Raw genomic sequence first — 9,942 nt, forward strand, 5'->3', positions numbered from 1 at the left:
AAAGTGTGTATTTTTTTTAATAAAACATTTATCCAGAAGAGGTTGCCAAAGATGCACAAAACACTTGTCCCATTTTATTTTTTTATTTTTATTTTTTTTAATTATGCAGGTTTTTAAAAAATGTTTTTAACATTTATTTATTTTTGAGATAGAGAGAGACAGAGCATGAATGGGGGAGGGTCAGAGAGAGAGAGACACAGAATCTGAACAGGCTCCAGGCTCTGAGCTGTCAGCACAGAGCCCAACGCCGGGCTCGAACTCACGGACCGCGAGATCGTGACCTGAGCCGAAGTCGGCCGCCCAACCGACTGAGCCACCCAGGCACCCCAACACTTGTCCCATTTTAAAAACAATATTACAAGTATAAGAAACTTCAAGGTATAACGACAGAGAATAGATTAAATCAACTATATGTGTGTAGATATGGGCTAGATTTCCTGAATATTCTGTAGGCATTAACAGCCATCATGTAGAATTCAGTAACATTAGAAAATACAAAATATTATTTAATGAATAAAAAAATTACAAATAGCAAGTACAGTTTGGTCTCAACTTTATACTTTTGGTTAATAGAGTGTATATATCCATAGGTAGAACATACGGTGGGATACATTGTGTGCTGTCAGCGATAAATGTGTACCCATGCCCAAAGTTTCCACTGTTTAAATCAATATAACTTTTTCAGAGCAGATTAGCACTGAATGGTTTCTTTTCCCAACTCTATAGAAAGCAGGGATTTTGAAAAAAAGCTTGGTGCATTTTTCAGGAATGTGGAGAAATGAGGACAAATGTTTATATAATTCCCATCTCTTTGAACACGATCTGCCTCACATTCTGCGATGCTATAAGTAGAAAGCAGGTACCGAGTAATGAAAATATATGTAGCCAGAGCAACGAATAGAGAGCTATTTTCTAATCTAGGCCAGGGCATGTCCAGGATGAGACACTGAGGATAAAATTGTCTCACTACAATTTCGCTTAGGATAGTATGAAATCAGAGCCAGCCATCCTACTCCGCACAGATCCTTCACAGGTAATTCACACTTTAAACGTATCAATGAATCCGGACCCTGAAAGAGACGCATCTCCAATTTGTTTAGGTCTGCTCGAATGCCTTATTACCGCCATTATCAGTACATCAAAGAAGTAGGTGTTGTGTGTGAATGATAATTAAAGGTTTCAAAACTCAGTGGTGCTGACCAAGAATGGGAGATTGTTGTCATGAGAAAGATGGCGGTGAAAAAGATTGAGTTACAACAACTAAAAAGGAAGTCCACCAGATATAGGGATTTTATTGATGTCAAGGTTCCCAAACCCCGAGAGGCACAAAAGACAAAAGATGAACGAGTTAGAAATCACCTACTTCTATCATAACATTTATATTTTAGTCTAGCTGCCTGTTTATTTATCTGTTTTTTCAGCAGTCGATGGTTTCTTGAGTGCACGGCTGTTATCATTTTCAGCTGCGTAACCCTCTACTGAGCCAAGTGTCTGACAACAGAAAAGAAACGCAATAAATGTAAGTTGAGAACACAAATTTATGAATGAGAACCAAAGGGGGAGAAATAAAAATATGCCATCCAGAAGTAGAAACCGTCAAGTTATCTTTATGCAAAGACCGGGAACTTGCAAGTTTCAGGGCTTAGGAGTCTAAGCCATTCCCACTTCTGGGGAAAAATGAACGTGAGAGCATTGTCCATATCCGTGTCTTGATCAAAGTATCCTTGAAACTTATAAGAAGCAGTGATTTTTTAATCATGAAACCAAGTAAGAATCCTTATTTCTACGGCAAAAACAAGTTAGATTAATTTTCTTGAGAAAACAGAAAGAAGAAAAAACAACTGAGTTACTAGTCCAACACTGTCCAGTTTTTAAGATCGCCAAAGTAGATTTAAATTTTCACGTTCCTGAGATGATGAAATAAATTCCTGCATTAATACAGAGGCAAAAATATGGAATTGGCTCTTACATCCATTCAAATTTTGAGCCCTAATATTCTACAACTGCAATGTAAATGTTTCATTTTAAAGACAGTTGTACAGTATATCATAAATTACAGAAAACTAACAATTACAGAAAGAGATAGTCTGGAGACTCCAGATTAAATTTGATGCTTATATGGAATCATATTCTCTTACCTTAGGAACATAGGTGAAGACGTGACAATTTTATGTGGACGTTAGACACAAAGTATTTGGTGGAAACACAATTTCAGAAACTTAAGTCTCCAGGAAAACCTTGGTTTGAGAGCATTATTCACTACGGAAACAAGCTTGTAATGCAAAGTACTTGTACATCAAAGTGAATTAATTTCCTAGTAAGGAATCATGAAAACTCATGATTCATTCCACAACGCAAAATATTTGTATAAAAATGATTATCAGACTGTAATGTAATACAAACTAAGAAATAAAATACAAAACATAAAGAAAAATAAATTAACCTGCACTGACCTTTGAAAACCTTCGTGGCCGGAGTGAGGGTGACGAGAGAGAGGAGGGTCACTAATGGACTCACTGCTATCTATTGGCTCAGTGGAATCTTTCTCTTTTTGTGCAACTGTAACCAGGAACCTATCCAATGACACTTGCTTTTGCCTCCTTTTGAGGACTTCTTGGAAATGTGACATTACATTGATGACCACCCACAATCCCACGATGAGAGAGAAAGAGAGAAACCTCTCTCAGTTGTGCTCATGTGACATTCGGCGTCATACTACTCCCATTGTAAGACATCGCTCATTTATCAAATTAAAATTTATTAGAAATGTTTGCTCGTCTTGGGGAACACTCACAGAACAAGTTACTCGCAATCCTAGGTTTTACTGTATACACCTGTGAGCTCGTTAACATCTCCTAAATCATTACCTAGGAATTACACTCAACTTGAAATTTCTAAAAGTATATTTTAATTCATTTTTGGGGCGCCTGGGTGGGTCAATCGGTTAAGCGGCTGACTTCGGCTCAGGTCATGATCTCACGGCTCGTGAGTTCGAGCCCCGCGTCGGGCTCTGTGCTGACAGCTCAGAGCCTGGAGCCTGTTTCAGATTCTGTGTCTCCCTCTCTCTGACCCTCCCCCATTCATGCTCTGTCTCTCTCTGTCTCAAAAATAAATAAACGTTAAAACAATTTTTTTTTAATTTATTTTTATGTTATATTCTTTTTCATTTCGTCTTTAAGCATATTGGTGATTCTTCTCTGAGTCCAGCTCTGTCCCACAAATTTTGAATACGAAAATCAGTGACGATATCATGCCCTGCATACGTATTGCCTCTTTCTCCTTCCATGTACAACTGGGAGGTCATTACCTACCCTCAGCATCCTTCTCATCTCAGGATTTCAAGCAGCCGCTGTCACTGGAAGACGTGCGTTCACGATGCATCCAATTTGCCATTCCTGAGAAGTGACATCAAAGAACTTATGTGTAGCTGGAGACAGTACGCATTCCATGAATGTTGGCGTGTTTTAAGGCAATATTTTGATTAGTGAAATGTGTGCTGTATGAGTTCAGTGGAGGAAGAGATCACTGCAGGTGGGAGCAAGAACAGAGGTAAATTCGGGTAACTTGTCTGCCATTGGGTCTGTAAATATAGCTTAGAATTTAAAGGGGGAGAACATTCCAACCGAACAAAGCATTAAGAACAAAAATGTAGGTAAACAATGAATGTGCTCTGCATTTATAATGATGCAAGGTAGTATTTTTCTTTTAAAAAAAAGTGAGCTAACGTAATTTCTTAAACCACAAAGAAAATGCCCGATTCTAGCTTATTTTACCTTGATTGTTAAATACGCCTTCCATGAATTTTAAACTTCAGACATTTTCCCCTTTAGCTTGTGGGTTTCCAGCTAGTTCCACATTTTCCAGTCTATCACCTCTTATCCCCTTGAGCGTTGTATTTGTCATGCTCTGTACAAGTTGCAGGCTCATGAACACTTCCTTGAAAGGAGCAAAGGACCGCGGTGACAATAACTTCTCATGTACAGACTTGCATGAGCTTATGATGAAATGCTGATGTAAACAATCACCGTCCCAGGAAATCCTCTTGGACTGGCTACTCTCTGGCTTTGCCTTTCACATATCATCCATTGTTAATCTTGTTTAGCAGAAATTTACGGGGTGCCAACCACCCGCAAGATTTTGTCCAAAACATTGAGGTTAAAAGATTAGTAAGATTAATAGGCAATGACTTTTGTCCTGAGAGACCAAATGTTTCCGGAGAACAACAGATGCATATAAAAGATCATTTCTAAGAACGGACAAAGTTCAATGATAGATATAGTCACAGAATGTCTTAAGGGCAATACGTGATCTATAACCTAGCTTGGTGAAGGGATAGATCAAGGAAGACTTCAGCGAATTGATGTTAGCCAGGCAAACAAAGCGGCTTCTGATGTATCTTCTTAGCAAAGATGGGAGTCATTGCTTATCCAACGGGACACTGGTTTATGTCATTTGCTATCATTGCGGTTCTGAATATCACACCCAACTGATTAAACTTTGGCTTCTCACAAGAGTCTACGCCCATTTCAACACTGCATTGTCATACCCTAAGTTTATAGTTTCGTGTGTGTGCGTGATTTTTTTTTTATGATAAAAGTGGGATTCTAATTCATAGTATCTGGCTCCAGAATCCGTCCCCTTAAATGCTATCCCACACCATCTTCAACAAATTCCTTTAGCACTTCCTTTGGGTTTCTTTCTTCTCTCTCTCTCTCTCTTTTTTTTTTTTAAATATAATTGATTGTCAAACTGGCTAACATACAGTGTGTGCAGTGTGCCCTTGGTTTGGGGGGTAGATTCCCATGATTCATCGCTTCCATACAACACCCAGTGCTCGTCCCAACAAGTGCCCTCCTCAGTGCCCATCACCCATTTCCCCCTCTCCCCCGGCAGCCCCATCAACCCTCAGTTTGTTCTCTGTAGTTAAGAGTCTCTCATGGTTTGCCTCCCTCCCTCTCTGTTTGTAACTATTTTTTGCCCCTTCCCTTCCCCCATGGTCTTCCGTGAGGTTTCTCAAGTTCCACATATGAGTGAAAACATATGATATCTGCCTTTCTCTGACTGACTTATAGTTTCGTGTTTCTGATTTAGCATGGAGAACATTACAATGACTTAGGCTGTGACAGCTCAGGGGTGATCTGGGCTGAGGAAAGAAAGTGATTTACCCCGGATCGATGCTTCTCCGAGAGTTGCCCCTGGGTTGGCAACACCAGAAACACCTGAGGACTTGTGAGAAAGGCAGACTCTCAAACCCCACCTCAGACATACTGAATCCGGAGCTCTGGGGTGGGGCCTAGCAATCTGCTTCAGCAAGACTCCAGATGTGTCTGGTAGATGTAAAGTTCGAGAACACCTCTGCTGGGTAGGAAACGGGTCACATCCTACCAGTGAGCACTGGTTTTTCAAAAGTCGTCCGGAAAATCCTCACCACAAAGGGAGAGAAATGGATGATGGCCATCTGACAAGATACGTCAAAAGTATCTAGGAGGGCAACAAAGTAAGACATGATGATACAAAACTGGTACTCTTTGTGTTCAAGTTCAGCAGTCAGCTGTTCGGTTTCCGCCATGAATGAAGTATTTAGGAAAACAAAGAAGAGAGTAGATGTGTAGAGACTTTTTTTCTATTTGTGTGATCACTTTAATTAGTGAAATAGTTAAGGCAATTTAAAAGCAGAACTTTGAAAAATCACGTGGCTCTGCTTTAAATCAAAGTCTTCAACTCAGATCTTTCCACTGTATGACATTTCTACTTGGCATTAAAATTTCCCTGTGCCAAGGAAATATGAAAATCCATATCTTGCCATTGTAGCATTTTAATATTCATTTTAATGACACAATATAAAAATTCCACTTTGCTAAGAACATCCAGAGCATAAATACCCTATAATAAGACATTTTAACTTTAATAGCAAGAATTTTTGCTATTGTATCACTCTAGCATGATGGATAAGAGCATCCAAATTAGGTTTTTAGCACAACCTTTGGACTACATTAGCAAAAATAAATATTAACATAAGAAATGTATGATGGAAAATCTTTAGCACTATACAAAAAATTAATTCCAAAGGGTATATTGATCTTTAAGCCACCTAAAATAAAATGTATGAAGCAATTCTAAATATTTCTGTAGCAAAAGGGCTCAATATTTCACACATTTTTTAGACAACTTAAGTAGAAAGGACTCATTAAATATTGAGACAAATCCTGAAAGCTTGGGTCAGAGGTAGCGGTGTACCTAGAGAGGATTCCGTGATTTGAGAACTCATTCTTGGCAGTGGTTTTGAAGTCAACCTCTCAAGATAGGTAAAGAAGATGACTGTTGTATTTTGATTACCTGCCGAAAAGAGAGTAAATATTCACCCAGATTGCTCCCGTCACTTCATGCTCATTTGGATAAAACAGCTGAGCGCTAGGGAACCCCAAACGCTGAGCAAAAATATTTAATTTTGACAGAGAAACCAGGAGAAGGCGATCCGTGTTGTAAGAAGAGTGTGAGAAAATAGTCATTAATTTTCTCATCTTATTATGGCTTCTTCCCATGAATTGTGCAGGAGCTACCATTCTGAGAGGAACCCTGGCTTTCAAACTAGACAACTGAGCACACAAGACCCTTGGCACTGGAGAGCGTGGGGGAAATATTGAGAAGGAGAGAGGAAATACCCAAAGCACGCCTCTGAACTGGCAGAAATTCCCAGCTTACGCTCCAAGTTGCACAAGCACAGAACACATCCAGGAAGCGGAGCAACCATTTGAGAGCTGAACTACGATACAAGCTGCTGTCCACGTCTCACCCGAAACCTTGGTTCTACACTCAAGGGGAGAGACACCTCGGAACAACTGTCCACAGAAGGCAAAGCGGAAGTTGTCCTCTGGACCTGACTGGGCTAATCGAGTGGGAAAGAAAAACTCGAAATTCTCCAGAGAATGTTAATGGCTTCAAAAGTCTTGCAACGTAACACTCAGAACTCTTAGGACAAGATCAAAGTTCTTAAGTCTACAGAGACTCAGGAAAATTTAAACAACCCTCAAAAGAAAAGGTAATCATCGGATGCCAATCTGCAAATGACATAGGTGTTGGAATTACAGCACAAAGATTCTAAAACAGCAACATAACTATTCTTCATAAGATACAAGCAAACATTCTACAGTAAGTGGAAAGGTAGAAATTCTCCGCAGAGAGGTCAAACCTACCAAAAAAATGACAAAATGGAAATGTTAGAATTGTAAAATACAGTATCTGATTTTTTTTTAATTTTTTAAAAAGTGTATTTATTTATCTAGGGAGGAGGGGGCAAAGAGAGAGAATCCCAAGCAGGCCCCATACTATCAGTGCAGAGGCCGGCGTGGGGTTGAACTCATGAACTGTCCTGGGCCGAAACCAAGAGTCAGACACTTAACCGACTGAGCCAGCCAGGCACCACTGAAATTTTTTTAAATTGAGATATGTTTTTCATAGAAGAATGGAGATAGCAGAATCAGTGAACTTGAAGGTGAATCAATAGAAATGATTCAATCTGAAGACCTGAGAACAAAACACACACACACACACACACACACACATATATATATATATATATATATATTTTTTTTTTAATTGAAGCTTGGGGTCCTGTTTGATATTATCCAGAAGTATAACATTTATAACTTTGGAGCCCTAGAGGACAGGAGAAAGGGATTGACAAAGATAAAATATTTAACCAAATAATGGCTGAAAATCTCCCCAAATTTGATAGACGACATGAATTAAAACTTCAAGAAAATTAGAGAAAGTTGAATAGAAAAATGTCAATGAAAATTATGCCCATACACATAAGGAAACTTCTGTAAACTAACAATAAGAAAAAACATTGTGAAAACAGAGAGAAAAAAACTGATACATTACATATTGAGAAGCAATGGTTGTAGACTTCTCATCAGAAATCTTGAAGGCCGGAAGACAATGAAATACCTTTAATTTGCCCTCCCAGACCCAGCATAGGAAAAAACTGCCAGTGCAGAATTCTATGTCCAATGCAAATAAGTGGGAAAAAGCAAAACAAACAAACATATCTTACATAAAAAAAAAAAAAAAAACTCAGAGAATTAGTGAACTGCTTGAAAGTAAATGCTGAAGTTTGAAGATGGAAGGAGAATAATACCAGAAGGAGACTTATAACTCCAAGAATAAAAGAGGGGCAGAAAAAATGGTAAATATCTGGGTAAATATAATAAGTTATTTTTATCCTCTTAAGCTCTAAAATATGTCAGACTGATAAACGCAAACATTGCTGAAGGAGGGGACAATATATGTGGATATAACAAATGGGACAAACTTTTAGATAAACTGTGAAAAGATATGACCCCAAGGAGAACCACCAAAAATATAGAAAGTGATCAAAAGCCAACAGATACATCAAAATGAAATTCTAAGATATTTAAATTGAGGAGAGCCTGGATGGCTGAGTTGATTAAGCGTCCCACTTTGGCTCAGGTCATGGTCTCGGGGTTCATGAGTTCGAGCCTGGTATCGGGCTCTGTGCTGACAGCTCAGAACCTGGAGCCTGCTTTGGATTCTGTCTCCCTCTCTTTCTCTGCTCTTTTCCCTCTTGTACTACCTCTCTCTCTTTCTCTCTCTCGCTCTCAAAAATAAAAAAAAATTTAAAAATTTAAGAAAAAGATATTCAGATTGTTCAAAATATAGTAGGAAATGGGAAACGGTAAAAAAAACAAACAGAAAGGACAAATATCAAAACTATTAAATGGTGGACCTACTTCAAACAATTCCAATAATTACGTTACATGGACCTGAGCTACATAACCAATTAAAAGACAGAAACTGTCATATTGGATTTAAAAAAAGAACAAAAACAAGCTGCTGTTCAAAAGAAATTCATTGTAAATATAGTGAGATAGATAGCTTAAAAGTAAATGGATAACAATATATATAACGTGCAGACACTAATCTAGAGACAGCTCTACTGGATATATTAATATCTGATTAAGTAGATTTCAAAACATTTTCAGCTATTTCTTACAAAGTTAAACATAAATTGGGGTGCCTGGGTGGCTCAGTCGTTTGGGCAGCTGACTTCAGCTCGGGTCATGATCTCACAGTCGGAGAGTTCAACCCCTCGTTGGGCTCTGCACTGACAGCTCAGAGCCTGGGGCCTGCTTCGGATTCTGTCTCCCTCTCTCTCCCTGCCCCTCCCCCGCTCGCACTTTGTCTTTCTCAAAAATCAAATACAAACATAAAAAAAAATTTTTAACTTACACATAAATTTCCTACATTGTACTGCAAGGTATTCACCCAGGTGAAGTGAAAAACTCTATGCATTTAAACATTTTTATGTGAATGTTTGTGGATTTGTTTGTAATTGCCTTAACCTGGGAGTAACTTGCATGTTCTTCGGATGGGTAATAGATAAACAAACTCTAGTACATTAATGAAATATGATACTACTCAGTAATACAAATGAAGGAACAATTGAAACCTGCAACAACATGGATTAATCTCAAATGCATAACGCTAAAGAAGCCAGACTGAAAGGGCACTGGATGTATGAATGCACTTATCTGACCTTCCCCAAAAGGGGGAAAACCCTCCAAAAATGGAGGACACATTTTTAAGGGTTAATTGTGGGGAGAAGAAAGGGGTACATTAACTGTAGAGGAACAAAGAGCCATTTGGAGAGGTTGTGTGTGTGTGTGTGTGTGTGTGTGTTTAGTTTATTTATTGATTTTGAGAGAGAGAGAGAGAGAGAGAGAGGAGGGAGGGGCAGAGAGAGAGGCAGAGAGAGAATCCCTCCACAGGACTCGATCTCACAAACAGTGAGGTCATGACCTGAGCCGAAGTCAGGAGTCGAGCACTCAATGTACTCAGTCACCCAAGCACCCTTAGAGAGATTGTCATGAACAGTTCTGTATCCTGACTGTGGTGGTAGTTGGAGGTAATTTAGTGTTA

At 38.9% G+C, this 9,942-nt stretch overlaps 1 long non-coding RNA gene across 1 annotated transcript; it reads right to left on the minus strand.

Annotated features, from left to right (window-relative positions):
- Positions 1–1,261: 1,261 nt before the first annotated feature.
- LOC131518121 (uncharacterized) lies at positions 1,262–6,912 on the minus strand. Its single transcript, XR_009264927.1, has 3 exons — positions 6,794–6,912; positions 3,312–3,395; positions 1,262–1,491 (listed from the first exon to the last, which is right to left on the minus strand). It is a non-coding gene; the product is annotated as an uncharacterized LOC131518121 (long non-coding RNA).
- Positions 6,913–9,942: the final 3,030 nt, after the last annotated feature.

Source organism: Neofelis nebulosa, chromosome 7 (assembly GCF_028018385.1).
Source record: "Neofelis nebulosa isolate mNeoNeb1 chromosome 7, mNeoNeb1.pri, whole genome shotgun sequence".
NCBI classification, from domain to species: Eukaryota; Metazoa; Chordata; class Mammalia; order Carnivora; family Felidae; genus Neofelis; species Neofelis nebulosa.